At 46.1% G+C, this 19,477-nt stretch overlaps 1 protein-coding gene across 1 annotated transcript in view; it reads right to left on the bottom strand.

Annotated features, from left to right (window-relative positions):
* TNMD (tenomodulin) overlaps window positions 1–19,477 on the bottom strand; it is a 95,306-nt gene that overhangs the window by 18,403 nt on the left and 57,426 nt on the right. The window lies entirely within an intron of this gene.

The raw sequence follows: 19,477 nt of genomic DNA, 5'->3' as shown, positions 1-19,477 counted from the left end.
ACAAGGGGGATAGTACATGGGGTAGACAGGTCAAAGAAGAGATGACATGAGAGGAGAAGAGAGCAGATGGGGAGAGAGAAAGCGCACAGGGGTGAGAGAGAGCACAAGGGGGAGACAGCTCATATGGGACATGAGATGAGAACACAGCACAGGAAGAAGAGAGACAGCAGACAAGAGGGGTAGCGCATGGGGTAGACAGGTCAAAGAACAGAGCACAGACGGGAGAAGTCAGCACAAGGGGAAAGAGAGAGAGGATAGGTGGGTGAGCACATGGGGGGAGAGATTCTCAATGCTGCAAAGCCTGCCCCCACCGCGACATTACCGCGCTCCCGATGTGATCTTATTCGGCCTCCATCTAGCTGCATATATAATCACCAATTATGCACCACTAAAAATCTTTATTGTTATTTATTAACCCCTTCACCCCCAAGGGTGGTTTGCACGTTCATGACCGGGCCAATTTTTACAATTCTGACCACTGTACTTTTATGAGGTCATAACTCTGGAACGCTTCCATGGATCCCGGTGATTCTGACATTGTTTTCTCGTGACATATTGTACTTCATGTTAGTGGTAAAATTTCATTCAAATAACTTGCGTTTATTTGTGAGAAAAACGGATATTTGGCGAAAATTTTGAAAATTTCGCAATTTTCCAACTTTGAATTTTTATGCCCTTAAATCACAGAGATATAGCACACAAAAAACTTGATAACTAACATTTCCCACATGTTTACTTTACATCAGCACAATTTTGGAACCAAAATTTTTTTTTGTTAGGAAGTTATAAGGGTTAAAAGTTGATCAGCGATTTCTCATTTTTACAACACCATTTTATTTTTAGGACCACATCACATTTGAGGTCACTTTGAGAGGTCTATATGATAGAAAATACCCAAAAGTGACACCATTCTAAAAACTGCACCCCTTAAGGTGCTCAAAACCACATTCTAGAAGTTTATTCACCCTTTAGGTGCGTCACAGGAATTTTTTTGAATATTTAAAAAAAATGAACATCTAACTTTTTTTCACAAAAAAAATACTTCAGGTTCAATTTTTTTTATTTTACCAAGGGTAACAGGAGAAATTGGACTGCAAAAGTTATTCTGCAATTTGTCCTGAGTACGCTGATACCTGATATGTGGGGGGGAACGACTGTTTCGGCGCATGGCAGAGCTCAGAATGGAAGGAGCGTCGTTTGACTTTTTCAATGCAAAATTGGCTGGAATTCAGATCGGACGCCATGTCACGTTTGGAGAGTCCCTGATGTACCTAAACAGTGGAAACCCCCTACAAGTGACCCCAATTTTGGAAACTAGACCCCCCAAGGAACTTATCTAGATATGTGGTGAGAACTTTGAACCCACAAGGGCTTTACAGAAGTTTATAACGTACAGCGGTACAATTAAAAAAATCATATTTTTTCCACAAAAATGATTTTTTCACCCCAATTTTTATTTTCCCAAGGGTAACAGGACCCTAAAAGTTATTGTGCAATTTGTCCTGAGTACGCTGATACCCCACATGTGGGGGTAAACCACTATTTGGGCGCATGGCAGAGCTCGGAAGGGAAGCAGCGCCATTTGACGTTTTTGGCTGGAATTGAGATCGGACATCATGTCGCGATTGGAAAACCCCTGATGTACCAAAACAGTGGAAACCCCCCACAAATGACACCATTTTGGAAACTAGACCCCCTAAGGAACTTATCTAGATGTGTGGTGAGAACTTTGAACCTCCAAGGGCTTCACAGAAGTTTATAACATACAGCCGTACAATTAAAAAATCATATTTTTTCCACAAAAATGATCTTTTCACCCTCAATTCTTATTTTTCCAAGGGTAACAGGTCCCTAAAAGTTATTGTGCAATTTGTCCTGAGAACGCTGATACCCCACATGTGGGGGTAAACCACTATTTGGGCGCATGGCAGAGCTCGGAAGGGAAGCAGCGCCATTTGACGTTTTTAGCTGGAATTGAGATCGGACACCATGTCGCGATTGGAAAACCCCTGATGTACCTAAACAGTGGAAACCCCCACAAATGACACCATTTTGTAAACTAGACCCCCCAAGGAACTTATCTAGATGTGTGGTGAGCACTTTGAACCCCCCAGTGCTTCATAGAAATTTATAACGCCCGGGCGTGAAAATAAAAAATTCGTATTTTTTCCACAAACATGATATTTTAGTCACCATTTTTTTATTTTCCCAAGGGTACCAGGAGAAATTGGACCCCAAAAGTTGTTGTCCAATTTGTCCTGAGTATGCTAATACCCCATATGTGGGGGAAAACTACTGTATGGGCACACGTCGGGGCTCGGAAGGGAAGTAGTGACGTTTTGGAATGCAGACTTTGATGGAATGGTCTGCGGGTGTCATGTTGCCTTTGGAGAGCCCCTAATGTACCTAAACAGTGGAAACCCCCCACAAATGACCCCATTTTGAAAACAAGACCCCCTAAGGAACTTATCCAGATGTGAGGTGAGCACTTTGAACCCCCAAAGGCTTCACAGAAGTTTATAATGCCAGGGCATGAAAATAAAAAAATCTTATTTTTTCCACGAACATGGTCAATTAGTCCCCAATTTTTTTATTTTCCCAAGGGTAACAGGAGAAATTGAACCCCAAAAGTTGTTGTCCAATTTGTCCTGAGTACGCTGACACCCCATATGTGGGAGAAAACTACTGTATGGACACACGTCAGGGCTCGGAAGGGAAGTAGTGACGTTTTGGAATGCAGACTTTGATGGAATGGTCTGCGGGTGTCATGTTGTCTTTGGAGAGCCCCTAATGTACCTAAACAGTGGAAACCCCCACAAATGACCCCATTTTGGAAACGAGACCCCCTAAGGAACTTATCTAGATGTGTGGTGAGCACTTTGAACCCCCAAGGGCTTCACAGAAGTTTATAATGCCCGGGCATGAAAATAAAAAAATCGTATTTTTTCCACAAACATGATCAATTAGTCCACAATTTTTTTATTTTCCCAAGGGTAACAGGAGAAATTGGACCCCAAAAGTTGTTGTCCAATTTGTCATGAGTACGCTGACACCCCATATGTGGGAGAAAACTACTGTATGGACACACGTCGGGGCTCGGAAGGGAAGCAGTGACATTTTTTGAATGCAGACTTTGATGGAATGGTCTGCGGGTGTCATGTGCGTTTGGAGAGCCCCTGATGTACCTAAACTATTGAAACTCCCCACAAGTGACCCCATTTTGGACACTAGACCCCCCACGGAACTTATCTAGATGTGTGGTAAGCACTTTGAACCCCCAAGTGCTTCACAGAAGTTTATAACACTCGGACGTGAAAATAAAAAAATCATTTTTTTCCACAAAAATGATATTTTTGCCCCCAATTTTTTATTTTCCTAAGGGTAACAGGAGAAATTGGACCCTCAAAAATTGTTTTGCAATTTGACCTGAGTAGGCTGATGCCCTACATGTGGGGGTAAAACACTGTTTGGGCGCATGGCAGAGCTTGGAAGGGAAGGAGCACCATTTGACTTTTTCAACTCAGAATTGGCTGGAATTGAGATCAGACGCCATGTTGCATTTGGAGAGCCCCTGATGTGCCCAAACAGTGGAAACCCCCAATTCTAACTCCAACCCGAACCCCAACACACCCCTAACCCTAATCTCAGCCCTAACCCTAACCCTAACCCTAGCCCTAGCCCTAACCCTAACCCTAGCCCTAACCCTAGCCCTAACCCTAATGGAAAAATATCAGAAAGGCAGAGAAGAAGAATGGTGAGAACAGTCAAGGACAATCCACAGACCACCTCCAAAGACCTGCAGCATCATCTTGCTGCAGATGGTGTCACTGTGCATCGGTCAACAATACAACGCACTTTGCACAAGGAGAAGCTGTGTGGGAGAGTGATGCGAAAGAAGCCATTTCTGCAAGCACGCCACAAACAGAGTCGCCTGAGGTATGCAAAAGCACATTTGGACAAGCCAGTTATATTTTGGAAGAAGGTCCTGTGGACTGATGAAACAAAGATTGAGTTGTTTGGTCATACAAAAAGGCGTTATGCATGCGCTGTATTGTTGACCGATGCACAGTGACACCATCTGCAGCAAGATGATGCTGCAGGTCTTTGGAGGTGGTCTGTGGATTGTCCTTGACTGTTCTCACCATTCTTCTTCTCTGCCTTTCTGATAGTTTTCTTGGCCTGCCACTTCTGAGCTTAACAAGAACTGTACCTGTGTTCTTCCATTTCCTTACTATGTTCCTCACAGTGGAAACTGACAGGTTAAATCTCTGAGACAACTTTTTGTATCCTTCCCCTGAAAAGCTATGCTGAATAATCTTTGTTTTCAGATCATTTGAGAGTTGTTTTGAGGAGCCCATGATGCCACTCTTCATAGGAGAATCAAATAGGAGAACTACTTGCAAGTGGCCACCTTAAATACCTTTTCTCATGATTTGATACACCTGGCTATGAAGTTCAAAGCTCAATGAGGTTACAAAACCAATTTAGTGCTTCAGGAAGTCAGTAAAAAGTAGTTAGGAGTGTTCAAATCAAGAAAATGATAAGGGTGCCCATACTTTTGCACTGGTCAAATTTTGTTTAAATGCAGATTGCACATTTTCTGTTAGTACAATAAACCTCATTTGAATCCAGAAATATAACTGAGTCCATCAGTTATTAGATATATGAAACTGAAATAGCTGTTGCAAAAACCAAAACTGTTATAAAGAAAAAAGGTTAACATTAATAGGGGTGCCCAAACTTTTACATATGACTGTATATATATATAGTAGTCAATAGTAAAGGGTGATCACCCCATTTACTTATTTTACCCAAATTTATAGCGCCATTAATTCCACAACTCTTTACATATGCCAACTATTCTTGTTCCTACCTGTTGGCACCCTCTTGAAATGCATCAACTAGCCCTGGTTGTCCTCGCCACCTCCTCAGCCTCCCCGCAGCAGATTCCTGCTGCAGGACGCAGACTCACTCTAGCAGCCTCCACCTGCTGGATGCAGACTCCACCCCCCACAGCACCCTTCCTCTCACTAGCCTCCCCTCACTACACTAAGCAGCTTCCCCTCACTCCACTCAGCACCCCCCTCACTCCACTCAGCAGCCTCCTCTCACTAGCCTTCCCTCACTCCACTCAGCAGCCTCCCCTCACTCCACTCAGCAGCCTCCCTTCACTGGCCTCAGCAGCCTCCTCTCACTTTTCTCAGCAGTTTCCCCTCACTCACATCAGCAGCTTACCCTCTCCCAGTTGGATGCAGCCCCCCAATCCCCACTAGCCTCCCCTTGGGCCCTGTTGCACATAGCCCCCCCAGTCCCCACTACCCTCCCCCTGGGCCCTGTTGGACGCAGCCTCCTAGTCCCCACTAGCCTCCCTCTGGGTCCTGTTGCACACAGCCCCACAGTCCCCACTAACCTCCCCCTGAGCCCTGTTGGACGCAACCCCCCAGTCCCCACTAGCTTTCCCCTGGGCCTTGTTGGACGTAGCCCCCCAGTCCCAATTAGCCTCCCCCTGGGCCCTGTTTTACGCAGCTCTCCAGTCCCCACTAGCCTCCCCCTGGGTCCTGTTGGATGCAGCCCCACAGTCCCCACGAGCCTCCCCCTTGGCCCTGTTTGACACAGCCCCCCCAGTCCCCACTAGTCTCCCCGTGGGCCCTCTTGGATGCAGCCCCCTAGTCCCCACTAGTCTCCCACTGGGCCCTGTTGGAGGTGCAGCCCCCCAGCCCCCACTAGCCTTCCTTCATCAGCCATACGCTGCCATAAGCTGCCACCCAAAGCCTCTTTTCACCGGATGCAGTCTCCTCACTATCTGCTGCCCGCAGCCTCAGCCTGCTAGCCCAACCACTGCCTCAGTCAGCCTGAGCCTCCGATCTATTCAGTTCAGCACTGAAGCGTCTACATTGGAGTGGCTATGGTGAGATCCTCAAAATATCACTTCCGATCTAGTCAATTTACTAGTGAGCCATCTAAGAAGGAGGCTACAGCTGTCTGCCATACGAGGGGGTTCTAAAAGAGAGCAAGCAAGGGGAACTTCAGTGTAACTCAGTACTGCATGTACCTCAGATAAGCGCTAGAAAGGAGACTACACAACCCATCTGCATAGAGAGATTCCTGAGTTGCTTCCAGGCTGGCCAACTCCTGTTCCATCTGGATCCTGGACTGCACTTACAAAGCAAAGTAAAGGTAAAGGAAACTGCACCCTGTTGTATCATTGCCTTCTTCCTGCAACCCCTTCAGCACTGCTACATCTCTGTGCCTAACACTGCACCCTCTTCCTCAACACCTATTCCCACTACCCTGGGACTACAGCTCTACCTGTGGGGAGATATTACATCTTGCTGCCTTATACCATCTGTCCCAGAGGATCTGCCTGCAGCGTCGGCTTAACCCCTTCATTGCCAAGCATCACAGGTGGCGTCACGTATCATCCATCTATAAACTTTATTCAGCCATGTTTTTCCCCTTTTGCATGGACGCCCAGGGCCACGGACCGGGTCACCGCTACTGTGACACATCCCTCTGAGATACCGGCCTGGTACCGAGTAACCCCACTGCCCTGGCGGGCGATCCACAAGCATCATGTCATATGACGTTAGGACCAAGATGCTCCTGGGTTGGCTGCAACTTAAAGTTACAGTGCCCATTTCCATCCACCGGATGCATTAACAACACTGTAGGTGTATCTTTAAATCACCACAGTGTTGTTATGCATCTGGCGTGCGGTAACAAACAAAATGTCCCTTGGGCCCCGTGATCACAAATAAAGAGAGGGGGGGCCCGCCCGGAGTGGGCTGCCAGCGTGATCGTGCCCCCTTTTTTGCTTCTGATCACCGGGCCCCATACAGTAGTAAGGGCAATAATGCCCTGATGGCGGCCCTGCACCTGGACGAGCAAGCATGGACAGGGGAGTTACAGCTAGATGACTGGGCACTGGCTGACTCTGGTGGCTGTAGGGGCAATTGTGGAAGGGTCTGCTCCACAAGTCTTGCAATCCCCAAGGTAGGGCGCTTGGGGATGGAGAAATATTCCACTACACACCATAAGATGGATAACTAAACTAGTAGACAACAGGAGTCGGAGAACTAAACTACTAAACAGCTATGATTGCAGAACTAAACAAATACACACCAGAAAATGGAGAACTAAATTACTAGACAACAGGGGTTAGAAAACTAAATTACTAAACAGCTTGACTTGAAGAGCAAAACTAAAACACACCAGGGGATGGAGACTTTAAGCACTAGACAGCAAGGTGTTACTAAACAGCAAGTATTTTAATCCCCAGTTCTTGTGGACTTGAAGAGCAAAACTAAAACACACCAGGGGATGGAGACTTTAAGCACTAGACAGCAAGGTGTCACTAAACACCAAGTATTTTAATCCCCAGTTCTTGTGGACTTGAAGAGCAAAACTAAAACACACCAGGGGATGGAGACTTTAAGCACTAGACAGCAAGGTGTTACTAAACACCAAGAATTTTAATCCCCAGTTCTTGTGGAACAAACCTCTGTATGTAATGCTTACTCCAGTGCTTCTGGCGCCATCACATCCTGTATGGCCTCCACCTGTGCCTTCAACTTCTGCCTTAATGAAACCAACGTTACAACACTGCAGAAGGAATCCCCCACCTCCGAACTGCGCAGCCACAGCTCACCGCAATCAGGCAGCTTTTAAATTAATATGCCTTGGAGATCACAGTCATACAGATCAACAGTTGTGGATAGCTATCCATGCTGAGTTTGACCAATGGCTGCCTACACTCAACCTGTTGCCAGAGAAGGTCATGTGCGATAATGGTGCAGCAAACCTGGTGGCAGCCCTACACAGGGCCAACCTTACACACATGCTTTTTATGGCTCGCACCCTTAACCTGATGGTACAGCAATTCCTACACCACTGTCAGAGCATGGATGCGCTGCTGTAGAAAACACTGTCGTGTGTTCAATTTCACCCTTCCACTTAAGTGGGTATAGAGATCTTGCAGACTACCGGTTAACCGATTGATATGCGAAGTGATGACACAGTGGAATTCAACTCTGCACATGTTGCAGCGACTGTGGCAGCAGCACAGAGACCTGATGCAGTATGACATTTTGCATAGCCAGGGACATCGCAGTACGGATGTGGTGCAATTCACACTTGCGTAAAAGACACAGATGAAGGACCTCTGCACCCTTCTGCATGTTTTTGAAATGGCTGATAAGATGTTTAGCGGTAACGATGCCATAATCAGCATCACTATTACTGTCATCTAAACGCTTGACCACACTTTAAGTAGTCTGGGTGACAAGGTTCTGGTGGTCCCTGGGAATACAAGGAAACAGAGAATGCCTTTAGGGTTAACAAGTTCCGGTCTGTCATCTCACAGGCAGTTGCCATGGGAGGAACAAGTGGAGGAGGAACAAATGGAGAAGGACAATGAGAAGGACGAGAAGGAAGAGGTGATGGACACGAGCCAGTTAGGGGATGAACAGGATAATGATTCCCTCTCTGTTGTCCATGGTTGCCACAAGGGGATGGATGAAGAAAGCTTGAGTGTTATCCTACCACCAACACACTGTGGAGTTGGACCTCAAGAAAGAGACCGACCCATGTGCACCTTCTTGCAGTACTATCTGCAGCATAATTGTTACCCGTATTTGATTTGAAATAGTGCTGACTTCTGGGTGCCAGTGTGTTCTACCCATGATACAAAAGTACATTTTGACAGTTGCCTCCCCACCTGAAAAAGGGACGCCCCCATTCTGGAGTATCAAAATATGCTTGAATTCAATCTTGACAGTGGTTTTCCCAGTCAGCAGTGATGCACACAGTTTGCATCACAGTGATGGGCTTCCAAACACAGAAACGTTGAGTCGTCAATGCAAAAACATTAGCAGCCTTGCAGCGCTGGAATCCTGTGTTCCAACCCCACCAAGGACAGCATCTACAAAAAGTATGCATGTTCTCACCATGTATGCAAGGGTTTCCTGCCAGTACTTATTTTTTTACCCACACTCCAAAGACATACAGATATTAACTTTTGATTGTGAGTCCCAATGGTGACAGTAGTAGCAATTTCTGTGAAGCAAATATTGAATTATTGCCGCTATATAAGTGATAAAAAAATTTGAATTTGATGCTCAGTCACACTCAGATGGCACAAATATCAGTTTCGTTGATTACTATTGTCATAAAATTGTAAGAATAGTAACACGGGTAGTTGACTTAATGGGACTGGAGAACTGCCGGTCTCGATGGCCAACTGCTACAGGCAACACACATGAAGGAGACTCAACCAGGAGTCTACACATTTCCAAAAATGTATTGGCAGACACCAACAAAGTGACATCAATTCTACCAAAGGATAAATAGCATAATAGGGACTGACAAATCTTCCACTACAGCCAACCCAGCAAATGGACACCCAACTAAGAATGTTCACATTTCCAAAATTTAATGGCAGACACCAACAAAGTGGCATCAATTTCACCACAGTATAAATAGTATAATAGGGACTGACAGGTCTTCCACTACACTCAACTCAGCAGTTGGACACCCAACCAGGACTGCTCACATTTCAAACAATTAGTGGCTGCCACTACCAAAGTGGCATCAATATCACAAGAGTAAAAATAGTAAAATGGGGAGCGACATCTCTTCCACTACAGCCAACCAAGCAGATGTACACCCAACTACGAGTGCACACATTTCCAAAAATTTGTTGGCGTTAACAACAAAGTGGTATCAATTTCAAGAGCGTAGAAATAGTATAATAGGGAATGGTGCATCACTACAGCTAACCCAGCAAATGGACACCCAACAAAGAATGTGCACATTTCCAAAAATTAGTGCCAGACACCAATAAAGTGGCATCAATTTCACCACCTATCTCATTTAGACCTACACTGAGCCTAATCCCCCCCTCCACCACGACCTCGCTTTTTCCCATTCATGTTGCTCAGATAATGTGCTATGAGTATTAGCAAATACAAATAAGATTTTTTCATTCTGCACCACCTTGGCACAGCTGAATTTCACTGGCACTAAATGATAAAGTGAAATATGGCATTCTGAATCATGTTAGCCACAGGAAAAATAATTTTTTTCAGTGTAGATGAGGCTGGTATGACAAAGAACAGGTACTCCAAATAATTTAAAAGTGACATGTTCCCTACTGTATGATGTTAGTAACAAACAAATTTATATGGGCCTGTCGAAAAGGCCTGTATAAGATTCAGTGGATGCTCAAAACAGTTTAAAAGTGACTACAATTATTCCTCTTCTACCCAACACCAGTTACCAGAGACCGTTTGATGCTCGTCAGAAGATAGGTGTAACAGATGCGTGTCTCAAGCTCTAGGTATAAAAGATGCCCATGAGAAATTGGATGCCAAAGAACAACATAATCTAGAAGGTAGACACAAAACAATTTCAAACTCAGATCTCACCTGATGTATCATATTTGTAAAAAAACAAACAAAAAAATTTTTACGTGCATCAACTCTGCATACGGAAGAATTTCAACAGCACTAAATGAAAAGGTTGGATATAGCAGGCTGTATCACATTTATCCAATTATCAACATAAAAAATTATACATTTTTTTAATGCGCGTTGTGTCTGCAGACAGGTTCATATCACCGCCACAACATGACAATGGGTGATATGGCGGGCTGTTTCACATTCCGCAAGAGAAAAAGTTAGATTTTTTTTCTAATGGGCGTTAGGTCTGCAGACAGGTTTATATCACCACCACAACATGGTAATGAGGGATATGGGGGGCTGTATCACATTCAGCAACAGAAAAAAATATTTTTTGTAATGTGCCTTAGGTCTGAAGACATTTTCATATCACAACAATAAAAGACAAGGTGGGACACAGCAGGCTTTATCATATTTAGCTAAAGAATATTATTTAGAATGGTATGCTCATGCATGGAGCACAATAGAAGCAGTGCACAACAGACTTGTAGGACATGTGCCCTGCTGGCTTTGTCTGTGGACCTCAGTAACGGCCAAAAAAAAGTGCTGGAAGCTAAATGTTACAGCCACACTGGACACTACCTAGCTACACTATCTGACTGATATACAACCGCCTAAGGGTACCGTCACATTTAGCGCTGCACCAGCGATCCCGACAACGATACGACCCGGTCAGGATCGCTGGTGCATCGCTAAATGGTCACTAGTGAGCTGCCAAACAGGCAGATCTCACCAGCGATGCAGCACCGGTCGGCGGTCGTTACTTACCTGTCAGACGCGGCGATGAAGACGTCCATGCGTCGCTCATTGGCGCCAGCAGGAAACCCAGCAGGAAGTGGCCGACGAGAAACGGCCCAGGATGATCAGCGATAACCAGCGGGGGAGCCGGTCGGAGGTAAGTATGACACTTAGCGATATCGCTAGCAATATCGCTGCTGCGTCACAAAATCGGTGACGCTTAAGCGATATCGCTAGCGATCTCGCTTAGTGTGACGGGGCCTTTACTAACTAGCTAAAATCTTACTAGCAACAGTGGCAGCGTCAGGAGCAGCCTCACTGCACTGTTACAGTGTCAAAATGGCGCTAAAACAAGATGTCCGCTATTTATATGCAGAGAGGCATGTGATTTCAGCAGCTAATGACACAAGCCGTTGAGTCAGGACATTGTGGGTGTTTCCTGCACCCTGATTGGCTAGCCGCAATGTGCATGTAGATAACAGCAGGTTCGCAGGATGCAGTGACGAGACGCGAGACTCGTTGAACTTTGAAAAGCAAACTTTAATAATTTGAAGCCGCTAGGGCTATACTAAGCAACTAAAAAGGGGTACCAACAGTTGTCCTCGCAGGGACTCAGTACAACCAAACACTACTTGAAAAGAACACGACTAACCTGGCCGAGGCCGGTTACTATGGGGCCACGGTATGGCCGTCTACGGGTCCTTATACTCTGTAATGTCACTTATCCATCCTGACGTCCCTTGGCGGCTCTGTGGAAGCTTTGTTGCTGATGAAGCTGCTTTGGTGTCTTAGTTAAGGCTGCTCTGGCGTCTTTGATAAGGCTGCTGTGTCATCTTTGATGAGGCTGCCTTGGCGTCGCAGCCACTGGGCCCAGCTGCTGAAGGTTTGGAATAGTCTTCGGGTGTTCCAGCGCCCAGGAGGAGTTGGGGCACAACAGGCCCTGATGGAGTCCTGAGATGAAGTTACCCCCTTGTTAGCGAGTTCAATGGGACTCCTGTCCCCAAGCAGGGTTGTGTCGCAGTGCTCAAGAGTGGCGGTTTACTGGCCATGCTCACAGCCTGAGGCTGTGTGCAGAGTGTCTCTGTTGACGAGGAACAGGCCCCAACTGCCGACTGCAGCGGGGTGAACGTGGCTGTGTGCGGTGATAGACAGGCCGCAACCACGGGCTGAAGCGAAACAGCAGCATCCACGGGAGGCAGCGGGCAGGCCGAAACCGCGGGCTGAAGGGGGATGGCAGCATCCGGGAGAGGGAGCGGACAGGCCGCGGAGAGCTCGAACTCAGCGGTAACGGCCGAGGATGACTGGGGGCAGATCGTAACCCGGGATTGGGGTGAAGAGGCAGTCCCCTGTCGGTAAGCTTGGCGCCTCTTTCCTGAGGGCCACTGCGTATCTACCCTCTGCTGCTGGTCTCTTCTCTCAACTGTCAGTGTCCTTCCCGTTCTCTCACGCCCCTCCGTCTCCTGCTCTGTGTCTGACGTATCACCAACTGACTCCTCTGCGCGCTCCCTGTCCCTTTTATACTCGCCCCTCCCCTTGCTGTCCTATCACTCTCGACAGTCTACTCTCCTCCTCTGCTCCCCGGGTACTGTTTTCTTAGGAACTCAGATGGCGGTCCCCTTGGTTCCGGCCCGGACACTCTGTGGGGTCCTCCTCCCTACATGCACACATAAAGTTAGGGAAAAAAATTGACTGCTGTACTTACAAGAACGCCGCAAATCTGAGCTCTGCAAACCACCTCCCCTCATCAAACACGTGCCAAACGCCCATTATCATTGCTAAAGTGCTGAAAATATTTTTCTGGCAACGCAAATATTGTCCCGCACTTTTACCGAATGTTACCAATTTTTATCTGTTTTATAAAATTTTGCTCGGATTTCCAACCATGAATCCGAATGTGCCATATTCATGCCGAATTTATGTTTGGCCATCGTTTTGAGATTTCCGCTATGGGACAGAGCTCTGCATACATATAAATATAATATAAGGCCAGTTATATTGTGACAACTGCTGGAATAAAAAAGGACCCTAATTATATGTACAGATTCTGCCTCTGCTGGAGACATTGATGGAGTAAATGAACTCCCAGCAGCTAATGTAATAAATTAATTATCGGAAAAATGCAGCAATGCTCTTAGCTCTGAAGTTAATTTCAGGCCAATTTCCCCCAGTAGATGTTTATTAGATTAAAATCAACTGTCAGAAAAAATAGAGAAACCCGAAATAATCTCTGCACCCACGACAGCGGCATCATGACTGGGCCGATCATACTGTATCTCATGGAGTGCGAGGAGTTTTATTATTATACTTTCAATCATTATTGTAATCAACATCTGACTTATTAAATGTAAATTATGCTTTCAGAAATATCCCAGAACCTGACAATTAGACAGAGATGAGAGGTGCTGATATCTCCCTCTGCAGTCACTGGGGCAGCCGACACTCAATCTCAGGGAGAGCAATGCGATCTACAGTCTGAAGTAGTGGGGCTAGTAGTGGGCCTAATGGTGCTACTAGCCCCTCAACTAAGTCCACAACTAGGTCCACTATTAGGCTTACTACTAGCCCCACTACTAACCCCATTACTAGGCCCAGTACTAGCCTAGTAATGGGCCTAGTAGTGGGGCTAGTAGTGGAGCTGGTAGTGGGGCTACTAATGAGCATAGTAGTGGACCTAGTAGTGAGCCTAGTAGTGGGTATAGTAATGGGGCTAGTAGTGAGCCTAATAGGGAGCCTAGTAGTGGGGCTAGTAGTGAGCCTAGTAGTGGACCTAGTAATGAGGATAGTAGTGATCATAGAAGTGGACCTAGTAGTGGAGCTAGTAGTGAGCCTAGTAGTGGGGCTAGTAGTGGACCTAGTAGTGGGCCTAGTTGTGGGGCTACTAGTGAGCATAGTAGTGGGCCTAGTAGTTGGCCTAGTAGTGGGGCTAGTAGTGGGCCTAATGGTGCTACTAGCCCCTCAACTAAGTCCACAACTAGGTCCACTATTAGGCTTACTACTAGCCCCACTACTAACCCCATTACTAGGCCCAGTACTAGCCTAGTAATGGGCCTAGTAGTGGGGCTAGTAGTGGAGCTGGTAGTGGGGCTACTAATGAGCATAGTAGTGGACCTAGTAGTGAGCCTAGTAGTGGGTATAGTAATGGGGCTAGTAGTGAGCCTAATAGGGAGCCTAGTAGTGGGGCTAGTAGTGAGCCTAGTAGTGGACCTAGTAATGAGGATAGTAGTGATCATAGAAGTGGACCTAGTAGTGGAGCTAGTAGTGAGCCTAGTAGTGGGGCTAGTAGTGGACCTAGTAGTGGGCCTAGTTGTGGGGCTACTAGTGAGCATAGTAGTGGGCCTAGTAGTTGGCCTAGTAGTGGGGATAGTAGTGGGCCTAGTAGTGGGGCTAGTAGGGGGACTAGTAGTGAGCCTAGTAGTGGGGCTAGTAATTGGCCTAGTACTGGACCTAGTAGTGGAGTTAGTAGTGAGCCTAGTAATGGGGCTAGTAGTGGGGCTAGTAGTGAGCATAGTAGTGGGTCTAGTAGTGGGTCTAGTAGTGGGACTAGTAGTGGGGCTAGTAGGGGGACTAGTAGTGAGCCTAGTAGTGGGGCTAGTAATTGGCCTAGTACTGGACCTAGTAGTGGAGCTAGTAGTGAGCCTAGTAATGGGGCTAGTAGTGAGCCTAGTAGTGGGGCTAGTAGTGGGCCTAGTAGTGGGGATAGTAGTGAGCCTAGTGGTGAGGCTAGTAGTGAGCATAGTAGTGGGGCTAGTAGTGGCCTAGTAGTTGGCCTAGTTGTGGGGATAGTAGTGGGCCTAGTAGTGGGACTAGTAGTGGGGCTAGTAGGGGGACTAGTAGTGGGGCTAGTAATTGGCCTAGTACTGGACCTAGTAGTGGAGCTAGTAGTGGGGCTAGTAGTGGGTCTAGTAGTGAGAATAGTAGTGAGCCTAGTAGTGGGGCTAATTGTGGAGCTAGTAGTGAGCCTAGTAGTGGGCCAAGTAGTGGGGCTAGTAGTGGGCCTAGTAGTGGACCTACTAGTGGGGCTAGTAGGGGGCCTAGTAGTGGGGCTAGTAGTGGGGCTAGTAGTGGGCCTAGTAGTGGGGCTAGTACTGTGGCTAGTAGTGGGCCTAGTATTGGGGCTAGTAGTGGCCTAGTAGTGGGCCTAGTAGTGGGTCTAGCTGCCGCTGTGTGCAATCAGAAGTGCTGCTGTGAATGAAAGTACTGTGAAAAGGCCAAAGGGTACTTTCAGTGGTACAATGCCTATCTTTACAGGATCAATGATGGGCCCCAGAGATTGGATACTGTTTGCCATCTATTTAGCAGATGGAAATAGCACTTTTAGGCCACGTTCACACTTTCAGTATTTGGTCAGTATTTTACATCAGTATTTGTAACCAGGAGGGTGATAATACAGAAGTGGGGACGTGTTTCTATTAGACTTTCCTCTGATTGTTCCACTCCTGGTTTTGGCTACAAATACTGATGGAAAATACTGACCCCATACTTATAGTGTGAAAGTGGCCTAAATATATATTTTTTTTACATATAAGCAACAACATTCAGTAAACAGGTGAAGTGGAATTGTTTTTATGTTGTGGCAATGTTCCAGGGTCACTGTCACTGAACATGATTTCTGCAGTGAAGGACGAGGTCGCTGCTCAGCTCTTCACTTGTTCACTGTAGTCCAGCAATCGTCAGTGCAGAGGACTTCCCCCAGACTCCGAGCATTGCATTGGACGTCCCCCGAACTCTGAGCATTGCAGAGGACTTCCCCTGGACTCCGAACACTGCAACAGATATCCCTCAGACTCCGAGCATTGCAATAGACGTCCCCCGGACTCCGAGAATTGCAACAGACTTCCCCTGGACTCCTTTTATTGCAACGGACGTCCATCAGACTCCAAGCATTGCAATGGACTTCCCCTGGACTCCGAACATTGCAACGACATCCCTCAGACTCCGAGCATTGCAATAGACATCCCCCGGACTCCGAGCATTGCAACGGACTTCCCCTGGACTCTTTTTATTGCAACAGACGTCCATCAGACTCCAAGCATTGCAATGGACTTCCCCTGGACTCCGAACATTGCAACAACATCCCTCAGACTCCGAGCATTGCAATAGACGTCCCCCGGACTCCGAGCATTGCAACAGACTTCCCCTGGACTCCTTTTATTGCAACGGACGTCCATCAGACTCCAAGCATTGCAATGAACTTCTCTCGGACTCCGAGCATTACAGTAGACTTCCCCCAGACTCCGGGCATTGCAATGGACTTCTCTCGAACTCCGAGCATTGCAATGGACTTACAGGGACTTCTGCGGTATATGATTCACTACAGACCACACTGAATCTCTTTTAACAACACTTACTAAATGTGTATCTGTTAAGATGTTGCCTCATGTTCACACCCAGAAGGATCGGTCGGAGCATCATTTGGCTTTTTCTCAGATTCTGCCCATACAGGCGGCTGCAAGGTCTCAATGATGGCAATGCTCTGTGAGCTAAACACAGCAGCACAGAGAAGGAAAGCATATTAGTGAGAAGGTCTCAGAGCCAGGACTGAGCACAGCTCCTCTCCACCTGGAGCTGCTGAGCCGCTGCTTGATTGCTCCCATGTGATCTCTGGGATTTCTCAGCACCCTTCGCTGTAGGACCTGTAGAGAGGGCTTTCCAAGCTTTGCATGGGCCCAATACAGAATACATGGCACATCCTTCCTCTGGGCTGACACACTGTAACAAATCCATCTGCTGTCAGCAAAACTAGATGTGTACCGGATGAAAACAAGAATTGTTATATCTACTGCCAGCAAGCAGAGATCTTGTAAATTGTGAGACAATAATGACTGTATATAAATTAGGAAGTTCCAGGTCTATTTGTGACGCAATCAAAATTTGGGGACCACCAAAAGCACGTTGTGAAAAAGTTAGTGCACCTTGTGTGTGCTGCGAAGCGACTCCATCACATACTGACAGCGGCTTATTTTTCTGCGGGTTTGTGTTAATTGCACTGATACATCCTATTATTTTCTTCCCTAGATTATCTGAAAATATCATCAGAGTGGCGGTGGCAGCTTTGTTGTGTGATAACGGCGTTTTAATTAGATTAACACTTTCTGCGATAAACTGAAATGAACAAACGAGGCTCGTCTCATCTGCTTTTTTGTGGTTCTGGAGGCTGAGATGTAAAAGCAGATGCATCAAAGTCATAAAGTATTGAAGTCCTAAAGTACTGAAGTCTCAAAGTCCTAAAGTCCCAAAGTCTTAGGCTATGTGCACACGCTGCGGATTCACCCGCAGATTTGTATCTGCGGATCCGCAGGTAAAACTGCAGGTAAAATGACCTGCGGTTTTACCTGCGGATTGACCTGCGGTTTTCCCCTGCAGTTTGCCACCTGGACAATGGAACAGGTGGCAAACCACAGTGGAATCCACAGAAAGAATTGACATGTCAATTCTTTCTGTGGATTCAAAACTGCAGCATGTGCACAGCGGATTGTAAGTCACATAGACTTACATTGTACTGTACACTGCAGAACTGCTGCGGATCCGCAGAGGCCAAATCCACAGCGGATTTGCAGCAGAATCCGCAGCGTGTGCACATATCCTTAATGTCCTATCTGTCACAGCCATAAAGGTGGCAGAGGTTGCACAGAAATGACAGGCTCTGCCTCCGAGCAAGACAAAAGCCAACGGAGGCGCTGGTGTCATCACACATGACGAAAATCAGAACATGACATAACCCGCGCACCGCAGTCATCCTGTTACAGTATAACCTGGGTTCTGTCTAACACATAGTAATATGGAGCAAGCTTCTATAACCTGGGCACTGTCTAACATATAATACAACCCCTGGCACAAATTATGGAATCACCGGCCTTGAAGGATGTTCATTCAGTTGTTTAATTTTGTAGAAAAAAAGCAGATCACAGACATGGCACAAAACTAAAGTCATTTCAAATGCCAACTTTCTGGCTTTAAGAAACACTAAAAGAAATCAAGAACAAAAAATGTGGTAGTCAGTAATGGTTACTTTTTTAAACCAAGCACAGGGGGAAAATTATGGAATCACTCAATTCTGAGGAAAAAATTATGGAATCACCCTGTAAATTTTCATTCCCATAACTAACACCTGCATCAAATTAGATCTGCCCGTTAGTCTGCATCTAAAAAGGAGTGATCACACCCTGGAGAGCTGTTGCACCAAGTGGACTGACATGAATCATGGCTCCAACATGAGAGATGTCAATTAAAACAAAGGAGAGTATTATCAAACTCTTAAAAGAGGGTAAATCATCACGCAATGTTGCAAAAGATGTTGGTTGTTCACAGTCAGCTGTGTCTAAAATCTGGACCAAATACAAACAACATGGGAAGGTTGTTAAAGGCAAACATATTGGTAGACCATGGAAGACATCAAAGCGTCAAGACCGGAAACTTAAAGCAATATGTCTCCAAAACAGGAAACGCACAACAAAACAAATGAACGAATGGGAGGAAACTGGAGACAACGTCTGTGACCGAACTGTAAGAAACTGCCTAAAGGAAAAGGGATTTACATACAGAAAAGCTAAAGGAAAGCCATCATTAACACCTAAACAGAAAAAAACAAGGTTACAATGGGCTAAGGAAAAGCAATTGTGGACTGTGGATGACTGGATGAAAGTCATATTCAGTGATGAATCGCGAATCTGCATTGGGCAAGGTGATGATGCTGGAACTTTCGTTTGGTGCCATTACAATGAGATTTATAAAGATGACTGCCTGAAGAGAACATGCAAATTTTCACAGTCATTGATGATATGGGGCTGCATGTCAGGTAAAGGCACTGGGGCTGGGGCTGTCATTACATCTTCAATAAATGCACAAGTTTATGTTGATATTTTGGACACTTTTCTTACCCCATCAATTGAAAGGATGTTTGGGGATGATGAAATCATTTTCCAAGATGATAATGCATCCTGCCATAGAGCAAAAACTGTGAAAACATTCCTTGAAAAAAGACACATAAGGTCAATGTCATGGCCTGCAAATAGTCCGGATCTCAATCCAACTGAAAATCTTTGGTGGAAGTTGAAGAAAATGGTCCATGACAAGGCTCCAACCTGCAAAGCTGATCAGGCAACAGCAATCAGAGAAAGTTGGAGCCAGATTGATGAAGAGTACTGTCTGACACTCCTTAATTCCATGCCTCAGAGACTGCAAGCTGTTATAAAAGCCAGAGATGGTACAACAAAATACTAGTGATGTGTTGGAGTGTTTTTTTGTGTTAGGCGTCGGGTTCCTGCAGCGGTTCAACAGGAATC

The sequence above is a fragment of the Dendrobates tinctorius genome, unplaced genomic scaffold (genome assembly GCF_039654945.1).
Source record: "Dendrobates tinctorius isolate UK_male_01 unplaced genomic scaffold, ASM3965494v1 ptg000114l, whole genome shotgun sequence".
NCBI lineage: Eukaryota > Metazoa > Chordata > Amphibia > Anura > Dendrobatidae > Dendrobates > Dendrobates tinctorius.
The sequence above is the reverse complement of the archived record's forward strand: the minus strand, read 5'-3'. Positions and strand labels throughout refer to the sequence as shown.